The sequence below is a fragment of the Stenella coeruleoalba genome (genome assembly GCF_951394435.1).
Source record: "Stenella coeruleoalba genome assembly, chromosome: 17".
Lineage (NCBI taxonomy): Eukaryota > Metazoa > Chordata > Mammalia > Artiodactyla > Delphinidae > Stenella > Stenella coeruleoalba.
The window spans coordinates 28,002,019-28,029,658 of NC_137163.1; the positions used below are offsets into that span (position 1 = coordinate 28,002,019).

Consider the following 27,640-nt stretch of genomic DNA (forward strand, 5'->3'; position numbering starts at 1 on the left):
GCAAACTTTATTTGGCTGAAGTCAGAGAGATTCAAAGTGTTAGAGCGACTCATTCCACCATTGCTGGAGGAGGCCACATGGAAAGCATAGTGAAGACATGTGGGCAGCTTCTAGGAGCAAAAACCAGCCCCTGTCTGACAGCCATAAAGAAACAGAAACCTCAGTCTTATAAACACAAGGAACTAAATTAAGCCAATGACCTGAGTGAGCTTGGAAATGGTTTCTTCCACAGAGCCTTTAGTAAGGAATGCAGCATGCCTGCTGACAACTTGATTTTAGCCTGGTGAGATATATGTCAGACTTATGACACAAAAAAACTTTGAGATAATAAATAGGTCTTGTTTTAAGCTGCTAAAATTTTAGAAATGTGTTACAGCAGCAACAGAAAATTAATATAATGATTCAGTGACTGTATAATTCTCACATTTCTAAATAATTGGGGACTTAAATTTTGATTGCTCTTAATATAATTAGTGAAATAAGTGAATTGTCATATCTGGGCCTCCTGTTTTGTTTGGAAAAAACACATGATTTATTAATGCATCATTCATTCAACAAATATTTATTGAGAGTCTATATGTATCAGGTACTGAGTAATGGTCTGTGAGTTATGACATCAATACAGTTTACACCAATGACTCTAGGCGGAGAATTGGAAGTGTTTAGATTATTTAGTACTTGATTAGTTTATCTATGAAAAATGGAAGTGTTACTAACATTAACCACATATGTAAGCTAGAACTAGCCATTTTATCTTTCTGGATATAGTTCATACCTTGCTAAAGTGAATGGTGTGTCAATAAACCAGTGTTCCCAGTGTTCTATGGCATACCCAACCTGGGTATATTAGTTGTATTGTGTTGGAGCTGGGGAGGGAGAAAAAAGGTTTTACGATCAGAAGAGAACTTTCTTAGACTCCCACTACCCCTCTCAATTACCTACCAATATCTGCCTCCACAAATTCTACCTTCCCACCTGCTACCACAAATAAACTCTTTGTGCTGATATCTAAAGCCAGAATATTGCTTATGCCTATAGGAAAATGCTGTAGCAAGTCCCCCACCCTCCTACATCAATATTTCATTGTCTTCTGGATCACTGCCATAAGCATACAGCATATGACTTTTTACCATCTTTCAGTTGGAAAAAAAATTCCCTTGGCCCTACTTTCCTCTCACCTTCTCTTTGATCCCAGTTACAGCAGAATTCCTTGAAAGAGTTGCTATACTTATCATCTCCAATTATCCCTCTTATTTTCTCCCAAAGCTATTTCATAAGCGTTTTGACGGCACCATTCTTCCAAAATTACACTTGCCAAGGTCACCAATGATTCCACATTGCTAAATCCAATGTTTAATTCTCAGTCTCACCTTACTTGACCTGTCAGGAACATTTGGCACAGTTGTCATTCCCACCTCCTTGATCCAGTGTCATCATTCATCTGCCAGGACACCATATTCTCCTGGTTTACCTCATATCTTGTTGTCTATTCCTCAGTCTCTGTTGCTGGTTCTTCCCCTTCTCCCAAGGCTCTTGATGTGGGAGGCTTCAAAGCTTATTTTTCCATCCATTTCTATTTTTTATTGACACACTCTTGGTGACCTCTTAAATTTCAGGTCTTTAAATACAATTGACATGTTGATATCTTCCAAATTTTTATCTCCAGCTTAAATCTCCCTCCTGAACTTCTGACTCATATATCTAACTGCCTTCCCAGCATCCTCACATCTATGTCTGTGCAAGATCACAAACTCAAAACTGAACTTTTTTTCTTTCTTCCAAAAGCTAGCTCCCCACACAGACTTCCCACTGAAGTTGATGGAAACTCCATCTTTTAAGTTCCTAGAGCTGAAAGCCTGAAAGGTATCTTTGACACCTCTCTTTCTTTTATATTCCACATGTAATCTGAAAATTCTCCTGGATCTACATGCAGAAATCGCACCATTTTCACTATCTCCACTGCTATCCTCCTAGTCAAGATCATAAGTATCTCTCACATGGATTACTGCAATGGACCCCTAATGGGTTTCCTTGCTTCTGACCTTGCAAATATATTCTCGTCTATTCTTTTATTTTTTGGTGGGGGGCGTTGAAGGAAAGATAGCTTTATTAGGAAGCCAACAATTCTGGGGAGAAGGTGGACTCATGTCCCAAAGAACCAATTCCTGACTCCCCAGGTTTTGCCCAGAGATAATACGGGAAAAGAGGAAGGGGTTACATGCTGGGGAAAGGGTAGTCTTCTATTTTCAGAGATGTTATCATGATCACTGGCACTAAAATTTCATCATGTCTTGCCTGCAGTTGGAATGTTATCAGGCCATGAGTCTCTGGTTAGTTATTTCTGCTAGTGTTGGAAGGTCTCCTGCAGAGGTGGGTGGCGGCTGTGGCTCACCGCGGGGATGAGGACACTGGCCTATAGTCTATTCTTAATATAGCAGCTGAAACAACCTTTTTAGAACTTAAACAAATTTGAGTTATTTATCTGGTCAATGCCTTACAGTGGCTCCCCATTTCACTCAGAGAAAAAGCCAAAAGCCTTAAATAGCCCACAGAAATCTTCATGAGCAATCCTTTCCATCTCTTCTCCTGTGACTCTCCCTCTTGCTCATTTTGCTTCAGCCACAGTGGCCCCCTCACTGTTGCTTGAATATCAAACCTGCTCTTGCCTTAGCATTTGTGGCTGGTACATAGTAGGCATGTAATAAATATTTGTTGAATGAATGAAATGTATGTTCAAAGTTAGTTGGTCTTCTTCACTGATGAATTTCTAGGACCTTTAATACACTGATTATATTTGAGAATCTTCCAGTCAAATACAGTGTGCAATGTTTTCCATATTTATTTGAACACAGAACTAATTTGTCACATAATACCTGTTAACATACCATATTACTTGCATCCCACAGTTAAAAAAAAGCTACATCAAATCATTTTTTAGGTCCTTTCTATATACAAAATGTATAATTCCACCAGAAAAAGTTTTGCAATCTTCAGTTGCTAGGCATGGCCTATCAGTGCTATTTGTCCATTGATTGACTCTACTTTGAAAGAGGTAATGCACTTTCCAAGTGGCACGCAAGGCCATCCAGTCAGAGATTTGGAACAGATAAGTTTACCTTCACTGATCTCATTTGTTTACTTTCCTCTGCTTTCAGTGTATTTTGCTTCTGAAACCTGTAACATTCCAACTCGTTACAGAGTTTTTGGACCCGTTAGAGACCTTAGAGATGATGACACATATTGTCATTTTAAAAATAAAGAAACCCACTCAGCAATGGGATTTTCCCCAGGCTCTGATTACTGGAGCCCCACTGAAGCAGGCCCCATCAATATGGCCCAATATGTCCAGAATAAATGGAGTAGTGAATTACGTATTACACTCCAAACTTACTTATTATCACATGGTATACAAAAATGTTTTTCTGATCCCTCCCTCCTTAAATATCTAACAACTTCTCCTCAATTATGACACTAATTACATATTAGCTTCTTCCCCCGGAGATATGATGTTTCTCTGAGTAACTTACAGCAACTTAGATATGAAAAAATAAATCTCGTATGTCTATCATAACACATGTCCTAATTAATTAATATGATCTTTGGCACTATACCATTTTTTAGAGACGTAATTCTTTCTTCTGTTTTAGAAAGAAAAATAAAAACTTCTCTTGGCCCTAATTCCATCTCACTTTTTCTTTGGTTGCATTTTCAGCAAAACTTGGAAGAGCTGCTACAGTCTCTGAGTCTGCTTGGTTCTAGCAGAATCTATAAGCTGCCTTTGGATATCTCAAAACCAAGGGTATTTTCAACATTTACTTCTCAAGATGCTGATCCTTTCAATTAATCTACTAATTTTTAAACATTTAAGATATTTTAGATGAATGTGTTCTTAACATCAACTTTCTCAGGAAATATTTTCAGAGAATACCAGGGGAAAAGATAAAGAATAAATTTGATTCCCTATAGAACATTAATTTGTTTTAGAAATGCTTTTGAGCCCCTATTTGCCTTTTTGGAGATCTGGGCCACAGAGATGAACAAAGTATCTGTTTTTAAAGACTGTACCATCTAGTGGAGAGGGACAGAAAACTAAACAAATATCAAGAAGAAATCAGGTAGTGCTAAATGCTATAATAAAGATAAAACAAGATGATATGCTTGAAAGATTTGAGGAGCTATTTAGATTAGGCAATCAGGGAAAGCTAAGTGTTTTTAATGTGGATCTAAACCATGAGATAGCAAGTCTCTTAAAAGAGGTGAGGGAAAAGCTCTCCAGGAGAGAAGAATTCTCGTCAAAGGCTAAAAGTGGTACTTAACTTGGTGCCTTCAAATAAAAGAAGACAGGAGAGTGTGACTGTAGCTTGTGAATGAAACAGAATACAGTGAGAAATGACAAGAGCGGTCAGCAGAAGGCAGACCACATAGGGCCTGTGGGCCGAAGAAAAGGGTTTCAGTTTTATTCTAAGTGGATTGAGACGCCATCAGAGAGTCTTAAGCAGGTACGGTTTGACTTCTTCTTTTTAAAAAAGAAATTGCTCTGGGTTCTGCATAGAGACTGGCTAGCAAAGGGAAGAGATAAGAGGAAATTTTAGCAAATGGCATCTGTCCAGTACACCTCAAAGTATACTGTGAAGGTGTATTTTCTCTACACCTAAGACTCCTGAGTTTGCCACATGAGAGGCTTGAGTCCGGGTAAAAGTAATTTTAACTTGTTCTGCTTTTGTCCAAAACATTAAAAACTCATTTTGAAAAAAAAATTGGAAATTTTTGTAATGAGGAAAGTAACGAGTAACTTTTTACTTCTGAAAAGAGAAGAAAGGATATGGAGGTCTCTTAATTTTGTGTAGTAGTTTCACCATGTACTTAAATCACCACTCTTATCACTACTGACCTCATCTCACAGACTCAAAGTTGCCTGTGGATACTTGGCACTGTGGGTACCTAGCCCTACAAAAATCCAACTTAATTCTATAACACGTTCTGAGTTCCCTGGAAGGTTCCAAGGATACTGAAATAAATAAGGCACATTCTCTGCTCACACAGAGTTCGGAATTCAGTCATGGACACAAGACCATAAATCAGTAGCTGGAATAGGAAATGTGTTTTGGGAAATATGATGAGGAAATAAATAACACTGCACAGGGTGGGGAGGGGTGTAAAGATTATTCAGGGAGAATTATTGAGAAGATGGGATAACTGAGCTATACACAAAGAGCAGAAAACAAGGGTGGAAAGAATGCAATCTTCACCAGAAGAAATCAAAAAGCAAATCATAGATACTTTGAAAGTGCAAAGTACGTTAGGGAAACAGCAAGTCCTACTGTGGGGCTCAGGCTCAGGCCCACGCTTTGTCAAGCTAAAGAAAATTAACCAAACTGTTGAAAATGTAAATTCACAGTGAAATAAAGTTTCACAGTATCTAAGATAGGAGACTATTTCCTCCCTTCCCTTTAGGATAGTTCATATATAGTTGCTTTAAAAATTGAATTGAACAGTTTCTTAAGAGAAATGCTTTAAACTACATTATCTTATCTCTTGCCATGTGAGGGGTAAAACTTCACATTAATCTTCCTGTTAATGTATCTTCTTTTAAACTTATTAATATTGCATTCTGGTCTTAGTGTTGAGTGTGACATCTTTCTTGTTTTATATTTAATTTTTTCAATAAGCCAAAAATAAGTTTAGAGCCACTCTGGGTTATCTGGACTGTTGATGTTAAAATTATAACTCTCTTCTTTTTGGATTTGCTTCCATAAAAGCCATTTATAGTTTATTGCCTCAACAATCTTTGTCACAGGAAGAATTAATTTCTTTGAAAGGTTATGGTTTGAAAGATTGAAAATGATCACTGCCTTGCCTATTTTAGTGTAATCATTATATGTGTATATATATACATATGCACTAAAAATATATTTTATGAATTATGGGATTTACATCTTGGTCAGCCACTGAAGGACACTCTAGCATGTAAGATTATTTAAATTTTCTGATCTTACCAAGGAATTGAGCATTTTGCAAAATAACTCAAATTATTGTTAATCTAGATGAACCTCAATTAATGCTCTGCTTCAAAAATTTAAGAATGCATATATAATGTCACATAGTTGTGAATCTGCGTGGTTTAAATCACCTCTTAATCAATTTTGCTAAAAACAGAATCCCAGGAAAGAAGCACCATATAGCTCATCTGCTTCACAGGATTCTCACTCACATGGAGCTCCCTCTAAGGGCCAAATTAATTACTGCGCCACAGTCCTGTGATAAGTACTTTATATGCGCCTCCATTGTCCCCACAGCAACACCATGAGACAGGTAGGTCCTATTACTCTCATTGAGGAGATAAGAACACTGAGATGTAAACAAATGACCTGATCTCACACAGCTAACACAAACTGACATCAAGATTTAGAACCAGGCACCTCTAATTCTTAACCTCTTTACTAATGTGCCCTTAGCCATGATATTAATTTGAAGATGAATGACTTCAGTGCACACAAACTAATTGCATAAGTATCTGGGATAAATAAGGCACATTCTTTGTTCAGGAAAATAGAGCCTCATGGAAGCAAAGCTTTCTGGAAAAAATGTAAATTACTATACCTTTTATGTGCTGTCTAGGCATTTACATTATCTTTTTAGTCCTCAAAATAACCCTATAACATAAGCATTATTATCCTATTATTAAATGAGAAACCTAAACATATAAATTAACTTGTCTAAGGCCACAGAGTGAATAATGGAAAAATTAGGGATTCAAATCCAGTTCCTAGTTACTCTGAAGCCCATACTCTTTCCACTGCAAATTGGGTGAGCTTTTGGTGGTAAAGCTTTGTTCAGTGTTCAGTCTTTCCACTCCCATCTCCAAGTTGTTCACCCTATTAATCTATTGTAGAGCAACATGGAAGTCACTTGTATAATATGGAAAACCCATGGATATTTGCTTACAGGAATCCATCTGTGGTAGACGGAATAATACGTCTCCCCACCAAAAGATGTACATATTCTAATTCCTGGAACCTGTGAATATTTTGTCTTACAAGCCAGGGGGGAGTTTGCAGATGTGATTAAAGTAATGATCTTGAGATAGGGAGATTATCTTGGATTATCCAGGTAGGCCCAATACAATCACAAAGGTCCACCATAACTCAAAATTGGTCATAGACCTAAAAGTGAAATCTAAAACTATAATACATCTAGCAACATATTTGACCTACGTAAAGATTTCTTAGATTCAATGTCCAAAGCATAATACATAACAATAAATTTTTACATTCTATACATTGAAGAATCTCAAAATAAGTGTGCTGAGTGAAAGATATCAGACAAAAATTAGTGCGTACTATATGCTTCCATTTGTATAAAATTCTAGGAAATGAAACTAATGTATGGTAGGAGAAAGCTGACCAGTGTTTGACTGGGGATCACAGTAGGAGATGGGAAAGAAGAATTACAGCTGGGCCACCAAGAAACTTTTGGAAGCAATAGATATGTTCAGTATTTTGATCACAGTGATGATTTTACAGGTATATACCAATGTCATAACTTATCAAATTGCATACTTTTAATATGTGAAGTTTATTGTACGTCAATTATACCTCAATAAATCTGTAAGAAAATCAAGCAATGTAATTCATCATCTTAGGAGAATTAAAGAGAAAAACAAATCAGTTCAATAGTTGCAGAAAGAGTACTTCATGAAATTTAACACTCATTCATAATAAAAGGTCTCAGCAAACTTGGAATAGTAGGAAACTTCTTGAATGTGATAAAATGTATCAAAGAAAACTTACAGCCAACATCACATTTAATGTTGAAATATTAAGGCAAGGATGCCTCATCTTACTGCTTCTATTCAACACTGAACTAGAATGTTCTAACCTGTGTAAGAGGAAAGAAAAAGAAATAACATAAAGATTGGAGAGGAACATGGTAAACTGTAATTGTTCAGAGATGACATGACTGGGAATACTGAAAACTCTGGAATAAACAAAATAAAATTCTTAGAAATGATAAGTGAATTTAGCAAGGAGGATCTAGTATAAGGGGATCTTGTTCAAGAGTTTGGGGGTTTTTAATTTCTTTCCTAGAAGAAGTTTTGGTTAATGGAAATAGATAGACTGAATTATTGCTCAGTAGTTACTTCCTTTTCCTCAGTCCATGAGAGAAATATAATTTCCTGTCCCTTTGATATTACACCTGACCATGTGACTTGTTTCAGTTAATGAAGTTGGCAGACATGACACAGAGGAAGCTTGAAATGTGTTTATGCAGGTAGGCTTGTTACCTGGAGTTTCCATTATCACCATGAGAAAAGCATGCTCAGTTTGGGACACTAGTCCCAGACAGAAAATGGGAGACACTTGCAGAAGAATTGCCCTACCCCAGCTGTGACAGTCAGATCCAATCTACCTCAGCCAACTCCGAAATGCATAAGCTAAATACATGCTCATGCCACTACGACTTTGTGGTTGTTTGTTATGCAGCAATAGCTAACTGATTCTGAGATTGTCTGCCTGGCAAATGTTATGAAAAATTTTAGTATTCTCCAGAAATTAATCAGACATTATCTCTTATGTTCAGGCAAAGAGATAAATGTATATTGTGGAGTAAAGAATAAAACTGAGTCAGTAGGATCTATGGTCAACAGATTTTCAACAAGGGTGTCAAAAACATTCACTGAGGAAAGGGTAGTCTTTTCAACAAATGGTGCCGGGACAACTGGATAGCCACACATAAAACAATTAAGTAGGACCCTTACCTCATACCATATACAAAAAGATTAACTTGAAATGCAGCAATGATCTAAATATAAGAGCTTAAACTATAAAACTCTTAGCAGAAACTGTAGAGGTAAATCTTCATGAGCCTAGATTTGGAAAAGAATTCTAGATATGACACCAAAAGCACAAGCAACAGAAGAAAAAAGTAGACAAACTGGTCTTTATGAAAATTTAAAACTTTTGTGTTTCAAAGATACCATTAAGAAAGTAAAAAACAGAATGGGGGGAAATAATTGCAAATCATAAGGGACTTGTACCTAGAATATATAAAGAACTCTTTATAAAAAGACAACCCAATTTAAAAATGGGCAAAGATCTGAATAGACATTTCTCCAAGGAAGGTAATACAAACGACCGATATGCACATGAAAAGCTACGCACATCATTAGTTATGGGGAATGCAAATCAAAAGCACAGTGGGATACCACTTCACACAGAGTAGGATGCTTAGAATCAAAAGATCAGGTATCAACAAGTGTTGGCAAGGATATGGAAAAATTAGAACATTGATATGCTGCTAGTGAGAATGTAAAATGGTACAGCTGCTTTGGAAAACAATTTGACAGTTCCTCAAACAACTAAAAATAAAGATACCATGTGACCCAGCAGTTCAATTCCTAGAGAAATGAAAATAATGTCCATACAAACACTTGTACATGAATGTTTATAGCAGCATTATTCATAATAACCAAAAGGTAGAAATGATAAAAATGCCTATCAGGGCTTCCCTGGTGGCACTGAGGTTGAGAGTCTGCCTGCCGATGCACGGGACACGGGTTCGTGCCCCGGTCCGGGAAGATCCCACAGGCCGTGGAGTGGCTGGGCCCGTGAGCCATAGCCGCTGAGCCTGTACGTCCGGAGCCTGTGCTCTGCAGCGGGAGAGGCCACAACAGTGAAAGGCCCGCGTACAGAAAAAAAAAAAAAAAAAAAAAGCCTATCAATGGATGAATGGATAATCAAAATGTAAAATATACAGACAACGGACCATTATTTGACCACAAACGGGAATGAAGTACTGATATACGCTACAACTTGGATGTACCTTGAAAACATTATGCTAAGTGAAAGAAGACAGTCACAAAAGTCCACATGTTATATGATTCCATTCATATGAAATTTCAGAATAGGAAACTGTATAGAGACAGAAAGTAGATTAGTGCTTGCTTAGGGATGGTGGCGGAAGGAATGAGAGAATAGGAAAGTGATGGCTGAAGGGTACAGAGTTTCTTTTTGAGTGATAAAAATATTCTAAAATTGACTGTGACAACCGCCACATAATTTTCTGAATATACTAAAAGCCACGGAATTGTAACACCTTAATGGGTGAATTGTATGTGAATTATACCTCATTAAAACTGTTTTAAAAAAGGATAAAGCAGAAATTATCCTTGTCATGATAAGAAAATTTTAACTTTTTCTAATTAACTAAGGAAATCTTTATGAAGAGTTTGGGATTTCAGATGAGACTTGAGAAGCTGAAACCAGAGGTCTTAAGAGATGAAAGACTAGAAAATAAGAATACTTTAATTAGCAGAGGAAAAATAGTGTTCTGGACATGCCTCAAAGGCAAAGAAACTTTGAGCATTTGTGGCAGTGAAGAAGCGAAAGACAGAAAAAGCAATTCTCTGGCTTTATCATAGCACTAACCACACAACTGTGTGATTATCTCTTTATAATTCCGCCCAAATTCTGTCTTTCAGAAAGTTATCATTTGTTTCAACAAGGATTAGGCTATTATTAATTGACAAAGCAGGAGGGCTTACCACATTATAACTACATTTCTGTTCCTGTGAAGCTTGAGGGAAGGCTCAGGGACCACGTAAAAGGTATGTGTTGAACATAACATTTACTAATTTAAATAATGGCAAATTGAATGATTTTGATGTGGATTGTATACAAATAGTCCAACATTAAAACTACTCTTCAAAACCATGCATCTAACTGTCACGTGCTAATGTCTGGTTCAGTATGGCAGACTGAGCACATGTGTTTGCCTCTCATTGTTCTCAAGACTACCCTGAAATTTTAGTAAAAAGTATATTGAAACTAATAAATCCATGTCAGCACTGAAAATGAGAGAGTATGTCATGTGCACAGTAGAGATTTTGATACATTTCTGGGAGACAGAATTTGAATGGGTCATTCTAATGGAAACACAAGAGCAAAGGAAATTACAGGGCTACAGTACTCGATTCTAGGCTCTAAGTTCTATTTGAACTTTGAATCACTTATCAACGTGTTTAACTAAGAACACTTTGGACCATTTGGCCTCTCTCCCCTCCAGTCTAGCAGTTAGCTGGAACATTTGCCTCCAGTTAGAACCTCAAAAATTTTCCTAGGTAGGCTCCAAGTTGTTGGCCTTGGAGTTGGGAAAAGAGTTAGAGCAGATCCTAAGATAAATTTAGGTCTCACAAAAGATCTAGACAAGGGTTGTTTTTGTTTGCTTGTTTTTGGTTAATTGTGAGGGCCTCAAACCAATTTGCTTGCTCCTTACAAAATCCTTATAATAAGAGTTCCAAAAGGCATGGGGATGAGGACAGAGATAATGAATGGTAGGAAATGATAAAAGAAAAATTTCCTGATTAAAGAAAGGCAGGACAGGAATAAAGATGCAGATGTAGAGAATGTATTTGAGGACACAGGGAGGGGGAAGGGTAAGCTGGGACAAAGTGAGAGAGTGGCATTGACATATATACACTACCAAATGTAAAATAGATAGCTAGGGGGAAGCAGCTGCATCGAACGGGGAAATCAGCTCTGTGCTCTGTGACCACCTAGAGGGGTGGGATAGGGAGGGTGGGAGGGATATGCAAGAGGGTGGGGATATGGGAATATATGTATACATATAGGTGATTCGCTTTGTTATACAGCAGAAACTAACACAACATTGTAAAGCAATTATACTGCAATAAAGATGTTAAAACAAACAAACAAAAAAAGCATTATCCTTAGAGGAACACATGGATAGCAGCATTGGTTTAGGGTTTCTCCTCTATCCAAGCGTACTACGTATTTGAGAAAATTCACACAACAATAATTTCACAAATGGTGGTTAAAGTACTCGTTAAAGTATTAGAATCAAACTATGGACTATAAATAATGTAACTCTGCCAATGAAGAAGCAATGACAAAAATTTTGAACAGAATAGGTGAGAAGAAAATATCAAGAAACTGTAGGAGAGCTAACTGCCCAATTTTTGATAATTATCATAATTAGATAATATCTAGATGGGTTAATCAAGAGATTTAAATATGTTGTTAAACACTGAGAAGGTAACCATGACTATTAAAATAATAATACCAAGAAATGGGACATAAAGAAGGAGATGCAGAGAAAGTGGCCCTTTGTATCCATGAGTTCTAAATATATCTAAGGATTCAACCAATCAGAGATAAAAAATATTCCAGAAAAACAATTCCAGAACGTTCCAAAAGAGCAAAACTTGAATTTGTCTTACGCTCAGCAAAGTATAAGTAATCTAGAGATGATTTAAAATATTTGGGAGGATGTGCATAAAATACATGCAAATAGTACATCATTTCATATAAGGGAATTCAGCCTAGGCAGATTTCGGTGTGCATGGGGTGGTCCTGGAACCACTGCCCCAGGGATTGGGGACAATCGTACACCAATTCCTCGTCTTCTACAGTGAGATACTGTCTAACCATGATAAATCAAGAAATGTAATATGTTACTACTGGAGTTGCAGTAGTAACCACTGGAAGCATTTAAAACAGAAATGTCTGAAAATTAAAGGTTAAATTTCTGGGGAGCACAACTGAGGCTAAGAGTGGGAAAAAAAGAGAGACTTTTACTTTTCTTTCCATACCTTTCTCTACTGTTTGAACTTGTTTTAATTCTTTATTTTCTTAATACAAAAATAATAGTGTTTTGTCCCCTTGGAGTCTGTATTTCCAGTGTCAGTCATATAGCTGTCATTCAAAATGGAAAAAAAAATTGTTTTCTTAACCTAATTGTATAGATAAAATTGGCAGGTTGTTCTTTTATGCACTGGAATATAGTGGTGAACAAGACAAATTTGCTTTCATGGAAAGTCTTTGCTTTCTTAGAATTTACTCTGCCCTTTTTTTTTTTTTTCGGTCGTGCCATGTAGCATGTGGGATCTTAGTTCCAGAACCAGGGATTGAACCTGAGCCCCCTGCAGTGGAAGCACAGAGTCTTAACGACTGGACTGTCAGAGAAGTCCCTGCTATTTTAGAACTTATATTCCATGTGGAGGAAATAATAAATAAACAGATAAATAGACAATATAATTTCAAAAATGTCTCATTGCTAGGAAGAAAATGAAATGGTTTAATGTGATAGAGTGATGGACTGGAGATGACCAGCTGAGGTTAGGGTGAGGGGAACAGGAAAGACCTCTCTAAGGAGACCATACTCAACCCAAATTCTGAGCGAGAAGATGTGAGGCAGACTGTTCCAATTACATGGAAGAGCAAAGACAGCATCCCTAAGAATGGAAAGTGCTTAGGGAATCCAAGGACAGAAAGATGACCAGTATCATTAGAGCAAAGAGAAGGAGGAAGTATAGGATGGAGTTGTAATTACTAATTTTTAGTATAATTCTATGTTGGTGTGTCCCAGTTGTGATTTAAGAAAATTCCAGTGAGACAGATTGCCTTTCTTGATAGAGAGGACAAGATGGGATTTGGGGAGCATGCTCGTCTCCTTAGCAACACGAATACTATGTTGCTTAGATACAGGGATTGGAGACCCTGTCTGGTTTGTTCACCACAATATCTCCAGTACCTGGCTCATAGCAGACATTCAATTACATTGATTAAATCAGGGGAATCATCTCTGAAGTGGACATTTTAATTTTATATCATAATTTTGGGGCTATGTACTACATTTCACCTATTCAGGAACCTTTTATTGGGTTTCTTTTTTATGCCAGATACTGTGCTGAGCACTAGAGATACAAAGATAAGAGTCTGTTCTACTCACAAAGATTTTATAATCTACCTAATTTATTAGAGTTTATAACATAATTGTAGCTTAACATTTGTACAATGACTATAGGTATCATTAAACCTTATTCATGAAGTACAAAAAGTTATACTGACATGAAAATGCACTGCAGTGAATTACAAATATGAGGGTCTCATAACCAGTACAATACTTGTGTCCTTTCTATTTCAAGAGTGAATTTTGGCCATTATTTAATCATTTCCACAGTACTGCACACTCAATAGTTCTCATTGCTATGCTCAAAAAACAATACTTATTTCCAACTATGGTTGGGCTGACAGCTGTCTGAAAAGCTAGAACAGATTTTTTTTCTTAATCAAAGTCAATGCAGAATGTGATGATTTCATTTTAAAATAAATTTGGATACCCATAAATAGTTTTTCTTTTTAATTTGGGTACAGCCGGTCTGACCACCCTCATACAGTGATTTTGAAAATCACTTTAATTCTTGTCTATTTATAAAGTCAGAGAAGGAAGAACAAAATTTGTATTCATTGAAAATTAGCTATGGCTTCAAAGAGGTTATGTATATGAACATCTCAAGATGGTGACATAAGTAGGATGAGAAGAAAGCAATGTTAAAATAATAGACATTTGTGCCCATGATGTTTTTCTTTTTAAACTATACCTTTAAATATCATAATGAATGGAAGATTATACCACCTTCCAACAAATTGACGCAGTTTTTAATAGATATAGGGCAAAGTGATGAGAAACATTTGCCAGGTGGAAAAAAATCATAAAAATGGAAGTGCCATTTGATCTAGAAATTAGTTTAGAGCTATCCTAAATGCTTCTCAAACTTCTCCGTTAAAGAAACTCTGATGATACAAGTAAATGTGATTCCTCCCACTTCCACACACCCTTCCACTTACCCTCACCTGCTAGCCTCCGCACTCTCAAAGTGGCCTGATAACAGCTTGAAATTTCTTTGAAATTCCAGTTTTATACCTAACATGTATGCATGTTTTACATTCTACTCCACTACAAAACTACATATATCAAACATAAAAACAATAAGTTTATTCTATAACTTTCTGTAAAATTAAAGACACCTGGAAACATGTACCTTCCCTTTGATTAGAAACAGAATAAGAATACAATTAGGCAAGTGCACAAAGATATGCCAACGAGGATAGAAATGTCAGCACTCTTATAATCAAGCTAAATCTTAAATAATGCAAATCTGCCAAAATGGAAGATTGGTCTAATGAATAATCATATTGTGGATTACTACACTCCTATTAAAAACTTAGTGAGAATGTATATTAATTAAGAGAAATAGGCAGATGATCATGACATAGTCCCCAGATAAAAAATAATAAAAACAAAACAATTTAGAGAGCTGATACCATTTAAAAAATATATGTGCCTGCGTGTGTTTATCTGTGTATTTCCTCAATTTAAAAAATGTATTTATCCCCATTATAATATTTCAGTAGAACCCATATCAAGAGAATCAGAGTAAAAACATTTTAAAGTAATATATTTAAATATTAGAGGACAAACTTAAGGTAACAAACTAACTGCTTATCTATACACTGATGTATTTTCAAAATATGCATTAATAATTTGTGTGATTTTCATTGGGACATTTTGCATATATGATTACAAGGATATACGTATATATACAAATGTTATCAATAGCTATCTTTGTAGTATGCTGTAATAGGTACATTTCATTCATTATCTCTTTTTTGATTGTTTATTTTCTGATTATTTCTAAAAATATATAAATTATATATGTAAATAAGAATGAAAATGTACTTTTTCACATTGATACCACATTATTAAATGTTGAATTGCCCCAATGTTGTTTTAAAAGTCCATAAGAATACAGAACTACAACAACAAGCTTTCATTTTCCCTCTCATACTTTTCCATTTCAAAAAGCTCCCAGACAATGGAACCTTAGATTCTATGCTCTCCTCTCCCTCTCAATGACTTCAGCCATGGTGTCTCCCTAAGAGAGGACGTTTTCTAAGGTAATATTACTGTTCTGTACCTATAAAATCATCAAGATTGTGTTCTTCAGTACAAAATAGTAATTAAAGAGGTCTGATTGACTACCTGGCAGTTTATAACTGTTAACATTTTGTGACAGTGAGGGAGTAATCCATTTTAACAATGCAGTTGGCTGGTAGTAGAGAAAAACTTATTAGGGAAAATGAACGGTAAATGTGAACATGATTAAAGATACCGTACCCTCTCTGAGCAAAGAAATAAGATATCCTCAAAACCAAGCCTAGTGTCTGGGGGGCTATACCCACCCAGAGTGCAGGTGCCATTTCTAATCTGCATAAAGGCAGCATATGGGCTAGAGGTAGCCCTGTATCTGCATCTTGGAGGGAATAAACAACTTGACCAAGATCCATTCAGAAATTAACTACCTCTCTTTCTCTCCTAATCAAATTTCTTTTAATTAAATGTGCATTCCCTTATAATACACTAAAACAGGTTTCAAGGCATTGTTAACACAGATAAAATAGCCTTTATTCCCAGAACACTTTGCAAGCGTAAGTTCATTGATTTCCACTCCCACTTTTAGATCTTTTCTAGTTTTATTTTGGCTTTTTCTTTATTGAACAGCCTACAGAGTTTGCTAATCACAAGTTAGTACAGATCTTCAATAAAGCAAAGGGCTTCACAAACCATGAAGCTACTTTAAGCCATATAAATATGTGAATATCAATTACAGAAGTAGATGGAAAAAAATTAAATACTATCACAATTTTATTAAAAGTGATGTTTCTGAATGATTTATTTGTAAAATTTGGTCTCATATATTTTATCAGATATTTATATCCTTGATCTTCAGTGATCACTCAGACAATACTTTTACTTTGAGATCTGCAAATCCCTGAGGCCTCTCGAGTGGTGAAGAATTGAATTGAATACGGATGTCTATGAAACTTTGCTTACAGTTTGACATTTGTACTCACACTTCATTTTACATGGAATCCTCAAAAAGCTGGAAGGTAAGACACCACTACCTCTAAGCAACTTCCACCTTCCTTCTGGCTAAGTTAGATGCCTCCTTCCATTCTCTGGGACTTCCTCTTTTAGGGCTCTCATCATGCTGCTGCCTCTGATAATTTGTTTATTTTTCTGTCATCCCCCAAAATAAGTCCTGGAGAACAGAGAGCTTGTCTTTTTAATTTTTTGTATTCACAACATCTAACATGTACGGGGTAGGCAATAAATTTTCACTAAATAATTATCTGAGTGGAAGAGAAGACAATGTGTCATTTGTTCTTATAGATCTAAATTCATAAATGGGTGGACTTTAAATTCCCTTACCCAGAAATCTATAGAAGATATCAGACAGTCAGACAGACAAAAATTCAGAAGACACAAAGATACACAGACAGAGACGGGTTGAGACAGCTCTTAACCTGCTTTGATTCCTTAAGGTGAATCTGTCCATCACAACCATATGGAAAAGGAAATAGGGAAGAGACGAAAGCATGGACTGAATGTGATGGAAAATGAAGGGGAAACGTATAGGCAAATACATACATAGGAGCAACAAAAACATCTATAACCATGTCTCCAGTCTAGTAAACTTGAAAGGAGGGACCATGAACTGAAAGTCTGAAAGCATAGGTTTCAGTCCCCTCTTTCATTCGCTGTTGTTACTAACTCTCCTCTCCCAAGATATAGACAGACAAGTTGACCTTCCCACACATCAAATTCCCCATTGATAATCCAGTGAGATTTAACCAAAGTTAAGCCTAAACTTTCCACGAACTATAAAAACTTTCACTGCTAGAAGTCAGTCTTTCATACTGTCAACATTCCAGAAGGGGGCAGCATTTATTCATAATAGAGAAACCAAGAAAAAGTTTTACTTTAGCTAGCTTTCAAAGTAGTAAAGGTTGAGAAGTTGGATGAAAGGAACACTTAAACTCTTTCTTGAATTTAGTGTGAGTACATAAGGATGTCAGGAGTAGGAAAGTGGGTGGAAGCCTGGTGTCTGCTCTGCTGTGTAGGAATTTAAAAAGGAACAAGTCAAATGGCTCTGTGAGAAAGAGATCATCCCTCTGGCTCACTCATCATTGAATCCCTAATGCTAAGTGCTGTTTCTGGCACACGGTAGTTGCTTACTAAATGAATGATTGATAAAGAATGGGGATGGAATGGGTTCGTTCCCAGGGCAAGTCTCACGCATGAGTGTGAAGTAGGCAAATCTATCTTTGGAGCGTCTCTCCTTATACAGCATTCTAGGTCTCATCCCTCTTTCCATGACCCTAACCCAGTCCTGCACCTCTGCAGCTCCACTTACCCCGGCACCCCTCTTCTTTACAATTACTGATTCATCCATCCGTTTACTTAACAAATATATTGAACACCTGATATATACCAGATTTTGTTCTGATGCCCCTGTCCTGACAAAATACATACTAATTAACTTTATGCCTTAAGATATAATAGTTCCTAAGGGTAGCTACAGTAGGGAGCAAGGTTAGGGCTGAGATTATTCTGCTTTAAATACGTGCAGGGAGATGGACTTAAACAAGTGAGTCTCTAATGAAGGACACATCAGGCAGAGAAGGTGACAATTTGGGGTAAGAGGACCTGTTCAGCTCCTGAGGAATCCCATCACTTATGTGAACTCTCCAAAAGTAGACTTAATTGCTTTGTTCCAAAACTGAGCAAATGGGAGTGGCAAAGAAACCTTAGAGAACACTTTTTCCACCTGCTTCTTTTTTCATACGAGAAAGTAAAGCTTAGAGAAGGTGTTATTTTCCCAAGGTACTGCTGACTAGTTGCAGAGCAGGGTCTAGAAGCAATTCTCCATGGTCCCCGTCTAGTGCTCTCTCTAGGTGTCTACTACTCTTTTAACAAAACTTATCCCCACACACTCACTGTCTGTTGCAGTTTTTTTGTTTTTTAACAGACTTTATTTTTTTAGGGCAGTTTTAGACTCACAGAAAAGTTGTACTTAGAAATTAATTTAGTTCTTTCATGGATCATGTCTTTGATATTGTATCTAAAAAGTCATGGCTAAACCCAAGATCTATATTCCTATGTTATCTTCTAGGAGTTTTATAGTTTTTCATTTTACATTTAAGTCTATTATCCACTTTGAGTTAACTTTTGTGAAGTGTATAAACTCTATGTCTACATTCATTTTTTTTTTTTTTTGCATGTGAGGGCCCAGTTGTTTTAGCATCATTTGTTGAAAATACGATCTTTGCTACATTGTATTGCCTTTGCTCCTTTGTCAAAGATCAGTCACCTATATTTGTGTGGGGGCTTATTTCTGAGCTCTCTATTCTGTTCCATTGATCTGACTATTCTTTCACCAATACCACATTATTTTGATTCGTGCAGATTTATAGCAAGTCTTGCATTTGAGTAGTGTCATTCCTCCAACTTTGTTTTCCTTCTTCAATATTGTGTTGGCTCTTCTGGGTCTTCTGCCTCCACATATAAACACTAGAGTCTGCAAAATAACTTTCTGGGTTTTTCATTGGGATTGTATTGAATCTATAGATCAAGTTAGGAAGAACAAACATCGTGATGATATTGAGTCTTTCTATCCATGAACATAGACGAACTCTTCATTTATTTATTTATTTGATTTCTCTTATCAGTTTTGTAGTTTTCCTCTAAAAATCTTGTACGTATTTTGTTTGATTTATACCTACATATTTCATTGGGGTGTCAATATAAATGTTATTGTTTTTAATTTCAAATTCCACTTGTTCATTGCTGGTATATAGGAAAGCAACTGACTTTTGTAGGTTAACTTGGTATGCTGCAAACTTGTTATAATTGCTTATTAATTCCAGGCAATTTTTGGTCAATTCTTTCGGATTTTCTACATGAACAATAAAGTCACCTGCAAACAAAGACATTTTATTTTCTCCTTCACAGTCTGTATACGTTTTATTTCCTTTTTTTGTCTTAATGCATTAGCTAGGACTTTTAGTACAATGTTAAAAGCAAGTGGTAAGAGGGGACATCTTTGCCTTATTCCTAATCTTTGTGGGGAATCTTCAAGTTTCTCTCCATTAAATATGAAGTTTACTATAGGCTTCTGCAGATGTTATTTAACAAGTTGAAGAAGTTCCCCTCTATTCCTAGTTTGCTGAGAGTTTTTTTTCACTATGAATGAGTGTTGTATTTCTTCAAATATTATTTTCTACATCTATTATGATCATTTGATTTTTGAATGTTGAACTAACCTTGCATGCATGGAATAAATCCCAGTTGGTCAAGGTATAAAATTCTTTTTTTTTTTTTTTGGTCGCACCTCATGGCATGCAGCATCTTAGTTCCCTGACCAGGGATCAAACCCGAGGCCCCAGCAGTGAAAGCACTGAATCCTAGCCACTGGACTGCCAGGGAATTCCCTATAAAATTCTTTTTATACACTGTTGGATTCAATTTGCTAGTTTGTTTTTAGACAGATTACTAAGCTCGCCAGTACTTTTATTTCCTCTTTCTCTAAAACTGGAATAATAATCTTTGTCCCAGATATTTTTCTAAAAGCCCTGTGCTGCCAATCTGCAGGAATGGTGAAAACCCATTAGCTCGGGAGCTAAGCCTGATTTTAAATACAGCTCTGCCACTTCTCAACTACATAGACCTGGGCCAGTCATTCACCCTCTTGAGGACTTCACTCACTTATTTACCATGGAATCACTAAGGACATCCAAAAATGGCATTTAAAAGCAGCTTCTCAAAATTTTAATTAGATCACTCACTTTTAAAATTTCTGTCAAGATGAGTAAATGCACTATGTATGTGAAAGCACTTCTTTTTTCCTCTCTGTTTTGCTATCCTGAGATTGCACTTCCCAATAAAGCATGATCAATCAAGCTTTGCTGTGTATTCTGTTTTCTAAAAAACTTGAGCCATGGTATTCATTTAAAGTACCATTATTATTAGGAACATCATCAAAGCATTTTTTCTTTTCATTCATTTCCTGTTTTAAGTTGTTGACTATTCATCAAGGCTATCCTTATGAAACAATTTCATTCAGGTGAAATCAGATTAAAAAGGACACCAAGTGCAGCTCAGAGGAAGAAAATATATCCCAAGAGAGAAATGAGAATATTAAAGATTTGTCTGTAAGGATGGAATAGGTGCCCCTTCTGTTTCAGGAACTCCTCTGCTTTAGCAACCATCTGACTGGTGATAACAGGTCCCATGAGTCCCCCATTAGAAACCTCCTTTAAAAGACTGTCCAGTCACATGGTCCCTTGAGGTGGGTACCTGGCCATAAACACACACACACACATACATGTGCACATACCATGTGTTGCCTAGAGCAGTTCTCCATTTCACATATCCCAGAGTCTAAGGCCATGGTTCCCTGATTTTCCTCTTTTGCCAATCTTTTCATAAAGTAAAGACCTCTTTGTCACAAAAATATAGGAGTTACATAATCTCAGAGTAAATTGCTTTTCTTTCAATTAAATAAATTTAGCCATAAGAAAAAGTCCCCACATTATCCTTATTTTTCTCATTTTACCTCATACTGGTGAAATCTTGTCACAGACTGGTGTTTGGAAATCACTGGCAGAGGGGCAACTCAGTTAACGAGCCAAATAGAGAACTGGGAAAGGCTGACTCACCTCACCAAAGTGAGGAATGTTCCAGTATAGAAAAACACTAGGAAATACCCGATCCAAGAAGGACAGTTTAGGATCAACCTCAATATTTTAAGTGGTTAAAACCACTGTGCATTTAATAGATGTTGTACAACAAATCAGATGCGAGAGTGTTGGTCCAGGCACCCAGGCCTTCTCTTTCTTTTGCAGAGATCATCCTTACAACCAAAATCAAAAGCCCAATTTTTCATTACTTTTATAGATATTACTTCAACAAAATTTTTCTTCAAATATATCTGAGGTATTATGGCCAATGTCTTAGAACACTGAGTAAGATTAACATTCATGAATATATGTTTGTTTTGAGAACATGACCCTGACAGAGTGTGAAGTTCTGTTTTTTTTAGGAATCGTTCAGGGCAGGACCAGACAAAGTCCCTGCCCTTGAAGTCCTAACTTTCCAAGTTTATATACACATAGCACACATAGTATGAAAGACACAGGGCATATGAAAGGGTTAGTTTTGTATTTGGTTTTGATATCTGCTTTAATTCCCTAATAGAAGAAAAGAAAGGAAGGAAAGAGGATGGGAGGGAGCGAGCAAAGGAGGGAGGAAGGGAGGGAAAATGGAAAGCAATAATGGTGGTTCCCAGAAAGAAGGACAATGGCCGGTGGGAGATTTATGGGAAGTGAAAGTCCTGATCCTGCCCAGCTTGTCCGGGAACTCTTCCTGCTGAGGGGTGATTTGTGAACTGCTGTCTGGTCAGCAGTTCCAGGGAGTCAGTTCTGGACTCTAATCCTCACATTTAGAATCACTAAACCCAAGCCAAGGTTGTTTCCCAGGAATAGGGCTTTATAGGGTAAGGCTACTTCATGCATTGTGTGGTAATTAGTGAATAGTCCACTTCACATTTAAGAACAGAGTCAGGACAGAAAAAAAAAATGTAGTAACATTACCAAAGCTTGGAAAGCAGTAATTTAAAAAAAAAATCATTTCTTTCCAGAATAGATATGGCCCCACATGACAGTGGGTATGAAATGGTTAAATACTCAAACCTCTGAACTGATAAATCATGAAGGACTTTCATTGATGCTTCCAAGTAAAGGTCATGACACCAATAGTTCTGTTTAATAAACCAATTTTCAGTTCAACAGTAACAGCAGCTAGCATGTATTGAACTCTTCCCACATGCCAGCCACTGTCCTAAACACTGATGTCACCTGCAATATTGCATTTAGTCCTCACAATAGTCCAGAAAGTTAATTAATATACTTATGTCCATTCTACAGATGAGGAAACTATGTCTAAGAAAGTTCAAGTAACTTATTCAAAGTTAGTTTGATAATAAAGGTGGAGCCAGGGTTTGAGCCCAAACAGTCCAGCCGCAGAGCCCCATGCCTCCATTATACAGTTACTTCCATTCTAATAGTTACTTTTCTCACTCAAAGTCACTCTGAGCTTTAAAGTCACATAGATATAGATTTAAATCCTGATGTGTGACCCTAGAAAAGTCGTTGAATTTCTTAGAGTCTTAGTTTTTTATCTGTAAAACAGAGTAATCATACCACTCTGCAAGATTACTGTGAAAGTGAGAGGCAGTACATGGAAGCCATTCAATACATGGGAAGTATTACCACAGCACAGACAGGACATCAAGATTAAAAAGGGAAAATAAGCAGACAAAAGACACAGAGACCAGGCACTCAGGACCTATCTCCAGGGTAAGGGATAATTGGTAGTAGATCACCTTCACAAAGACTGAAGGAAGTAACTTCCCTTTAAGCAATTCAGCTGATAAAGTAAAATTTGAGTATACTTGCAAACAGGATTTCAGGTAATAACATTCAAAACAAAACAAACAAACAAACAAAAACCAACAAGAAAGAGGAGTAGATCCTGTACAAAGAAAGAAAACAAAACCCATTACAAAAGATTATGCTCTGAGCCACACCAAGCCAAATTTACTCACATGGTAAAGGAAGAATTGATGTTTGTATCAGAACCCATCTGCGTGTCATAGATAATGCAATATCTACAAAAGCATGTTAAACCAGACATAGTTCTTTATCCTATGTTGTGGAGGAGTCATCTCTGTGACTCTATTGTCTCAGAGAAGCTCTAGGTTAAAGAATAACTCTGGTAGAACCCTAGACAGTGGATATCCACTGGCAATTGCTGTCGAGAATCTAACGTGTAGTGTGGGAAAACAAATAGATAACAGACCTTGGAGAAGATCACGTTAGCTAGGTCTCCAGCATTCTTGCGCTCTGCATTCTCTAAGTAAGTAATTTCCCAGTCCAGTAGAGGTTCATAGCTTTTCCACCGTGGAAACACTAAAGATCTAACATGAAAAGGAAAAGAAAAAATTAGGAAAGAGTGAGTGGAAATGATAGCACAAATAGCAAGGGTACAATCTAAAGGAGTCTGAGAGGGGATCTGCTGTGCTAGCACAGAAACATCCATGAGCATTTTGCTCCCAATGTTGGAGTCTTCCATTCTATAGGTCCCTATCCTCACAGTGCACTGCAACAAAAACGTAAAATTTATGAAAATAAAACCTATTTTTTGCTAGTTTGTCTTTTGTACATAAATTTTGCAGACAAAAGCTTGAATTTAAAAAATTCAGTCAGAAACTTGCAGTTTTAAGATTTACTTAATTCCTATCTACTAAAACAAAATCAATCTTTTGGAGAGATCCTTCAAAAAGGTTTTCATTCATTAAATGTTACTATGTTTTTCAGAAACTGACTTTAAAGACTGCTATTAGAATACAAAAAAATATGCTTATGACTATATTTCTCATTTTACCCCATGTTATGGTGTTTTAATCTGCTATTATTACTTGAATACCTAGTAGGCACTCAGTGGATATTTGTTAGATAACAGGAAGAATTTGCTAAGGAGTTTTAAATCCTTTCATGATTTCATAATTTATCATTTCACGATAATTAAGACCAAGAGCTCTGAGATCAAATGGACCTAATTCACTATCTGTGGCCTTAAGCAAGTTTTTATAACTTCTTTAAGCCTCAGATTGTTCATTAAAAAAATCTCAATATATAATTACTTCTTCCATTGGGTGGTCACTTAGATTAATAAGATAATTAATATAAAACTCTTAGCTCAGAACCATGCTCATGGTTCTAAAGTGCTAAAAAACATTAGCTACTAACAATTTTACACCTCATCTTAGCAAATAATGTACACAATTCTTTAATCTGCCTTTAATCTTGCATTCCTATACACTAAAAATGAAAAATCAGAAAGAGAAATTAAGGAAACAATCCCATTTACCATGGTGACAAAAAGAATAAAGTACCTAGGAATAAACCTACATAAGGATGCAAAAGACCTGTACTCAGAAAACTATAAAACACTGATGAAATAAATCAAAGACAACATAAACAGATGGAGAAATGTACCATGTTCTTAGATTGGAAGAATCAATATTGTGAAAATGACTATACTTCTCAAAGCAATCTGCAGATTCAATGCAATCCCTATCAAATTACCAATGGCATTCTTCACAGAATTAGAACAAAAAGTTACATAATTTGTATGGAAACACAAAAGACCCCGAAAAGCCAAAGCAATCTTGAGAAAGAAAAATGGAGCTGGAGGAATCAGGCTCCCTGACTTCAAAGTATACTACAAAGCTACAGTAATCAAGACAGTATGGTACTGGCACAAAAATAGAAATATAGATCAATGGTACAGGATAGAAAGCCCAGAGATAAACCCACACACATATGGTCACCTAATTTATGACAAAGGAGGCAAGAATATACAATGGAGAAAAGACAACCTCTTCAATAAGTGGTGCTGGGAAAACTGGACAGCTACATGTAACACAATACACAAAAATAAACTCCAAATGGATGAAATATTTAAATGTAAGACCAGACATTATAAAACTTTTAGAGGAAAACATAGGAAAAACACTCTTTGACATAAACCACAGCAATATCTTTTTTGACCCACTTCCTAGAGTAATGAAAATAAAAAAATAAATAAACAAATGGGACCTAATGAAACTTCAAAGCTTTTGCACAGCAAAGGAAACCATAAACAAGACGAAAAGACAACCCTCAGAATGGGAGAAAATATTTGCAAACAAAGCAACTGACAAAGGATTAATCTCCAAAATATACAAACAGCTCATGGAGCTCAATATTAAAAAAATAAACAACCCAATTAAAAAGGAAGACCTAAATAGACATTTCACCAAGGAAGACCTACAGATCCAAGAGGCACATGAAAAGATGCTCAACATCACTAATTATTAGAGAAATGCAAATCAAAACTACAATGAGGTATCACCTCACACTGGTCAGAATGTCCACAAACAATAAATGCTGGAGAGGGTGTGGAGAAAAGAGAATCCTTTTGCACTGTTGGTGGGAATGTAAATTGATACAGCCACTGTGGAGAACAGTATGGACGTTCCTTAAAAAAACTAAAAATAGAACTACCATATGACCCAGCAATCTCACTAATGGGCATATACCCTGAGAAAACCTTAATTCAAAAGGACACATGTACCCCAATGTTCATTGCAGCACTATTTACAATAGCCAGGACATGGAAACAATCAAACGTCCAACAACAGATGAATGGATAAAGAGGATGTGATACATATTTACAACAGAATATCACTCAGCCATAAAAAGGAAAGAACTTGGGTCATTTGTAGAGATGTGGATGGATCTAGAATCTGTCATGCAGAATGAAGTAAAACAGAAGGAGAAAACAAATATTGTATATTAGTGCATATATGTAGAATCTAGAAAAATGGTATGGATGAACCTATTAGTAGGGCAGGAATAGAGATGAAGACATAGAGAACACACACATGGACATGGTGGGGAAGGGGAGAGTGGGACAAATTGGGAGATTAGGACGGACATATATACACAACCATGTGTAAAATAGAAAGCTAGTGGGAACAAGCTTTAAACACAGAAAGCTTAGCTCCGTGCTCTGTGATGACCTAGATGGGTGGGATGCGGGGGGAGTAGGAGGGAGGTCCAAGAGGGAGGGTATATAGGTATACATATAGCTGATTCACTTCATTGTACAGCAGAAACTAACACAACATTGTAAAGCAATTATACTCCAATTTTTAAAAAATCTCAATATACAATTACTTCTTCAATTGGGTTGTCACATAGATTAATAAGATAATGAATACAAAACTCTTAGCTCAGAACCATGCTGATGGTTTTAAAGTGATAAAAAACATTAGCTACTAACAATTTTACACCTCATCTTAGGCAAATAATGTATACAAATCTTTAATCTGCCTTTTTGGCCATATAAGGTATATATTAAGCCTTTTTGTGAGAGTATTAAGTATGTGGTCATTGCAAAATGACATACTTTTTTGTGGGGATTCGTGAGACTCATCGACAAACAGATGAACAAAAAATGTCTCAGAATCTGACTTGTTCATGACTTCATGGTAGCTTATTGGTAGCAGGAGATGGAAGTGGATTCAGTAACAGAGGCAAGAGCACAGAGACCAGGAGAGAGAGAATAGTACACTAAGAGGAAAAAGGGAAGGCCCATTTTCTGATGCTGAGCCTCATACCATGTTTGACAGGCACCACTGAAAAAGCTGGGTCATCTATAATAACAATTACCTGGGAAGAAAAGGATGCCCCTCCCTTTTTTTGGGAGGGGAGGGGCAGGGAGGGAGATGGAAAGAGAAGAAAGAAGCAGAAAACTTCACTACACACAAAATGGAGATCAAGGTGGGCCTGCGGGGGGCAGTGCGGTATAGTGGACAGAGCATGGGCTGTATAATGAGATAGATCTAAATTTGGTTTTGTAGCTGGATTATTTGCTCCCTAGGCTAAGTACCTATTGCTCTTCAACAATTTGTGCCACTCTCACTTTACCTTTGTAATGGTAATAAAAATTATAACTATAAAATATATAAATATAAAAATTATAATTATGTCATAGGTGACATAATTGTGAAGATATAATGAAACAACAATGCTGGTTGAGTGCCCAATCCATTTTCTGGTCTTAGGGAATACTTCTCACACACTCTGCAGGCAAGGAAGGTACAAAAATCCTTGCTGAAGCATTGTTTCTTGCACTGGTTTAGTCATTTCTTCCATAAGCATTCCCGGTAATTGTGGGAGATTTGTGTTGTGTCAATTTAGCTAAACTGGGACTACATTTCCCAGAATCCACATTTCCCTCATGTGATCAGTTCTCAGCTAGCTTCTGGTGCTGAGAAGGTTGGTGCAGCACAAGGCACTGCTGCAGCTCCTGCCTGGTGGTGCTGACC

At 36.6% G+C, this 27,640-nt stretch overlaps 1 protein-coding gene across 6 annotated transcripts in view; it reads right to left on the reverse strand.

The window, feature by feature from the left end:
• EMC2 (ER membrane protein complex subunit 2) overlaps positions 1 to 27,640 on the reverse strand; it is a 617,592-nt gene that overhangs the window by 327,979 nt on the left and 261,973 nt on the right. For all 6 annotated transcript variants that reach the window (XR_013824672.1, XR_013824673.1, XR_013824674.1 and 3 more), the window contains one exon: positions 23,563 to 23,680. The gene's annotated coding sequence lies outside the window, so the exon portion shown is untranslated. The remainder of the gene's footprint in view (positions 1 to 23,562; positions 23,681 to 27,640) is intronic.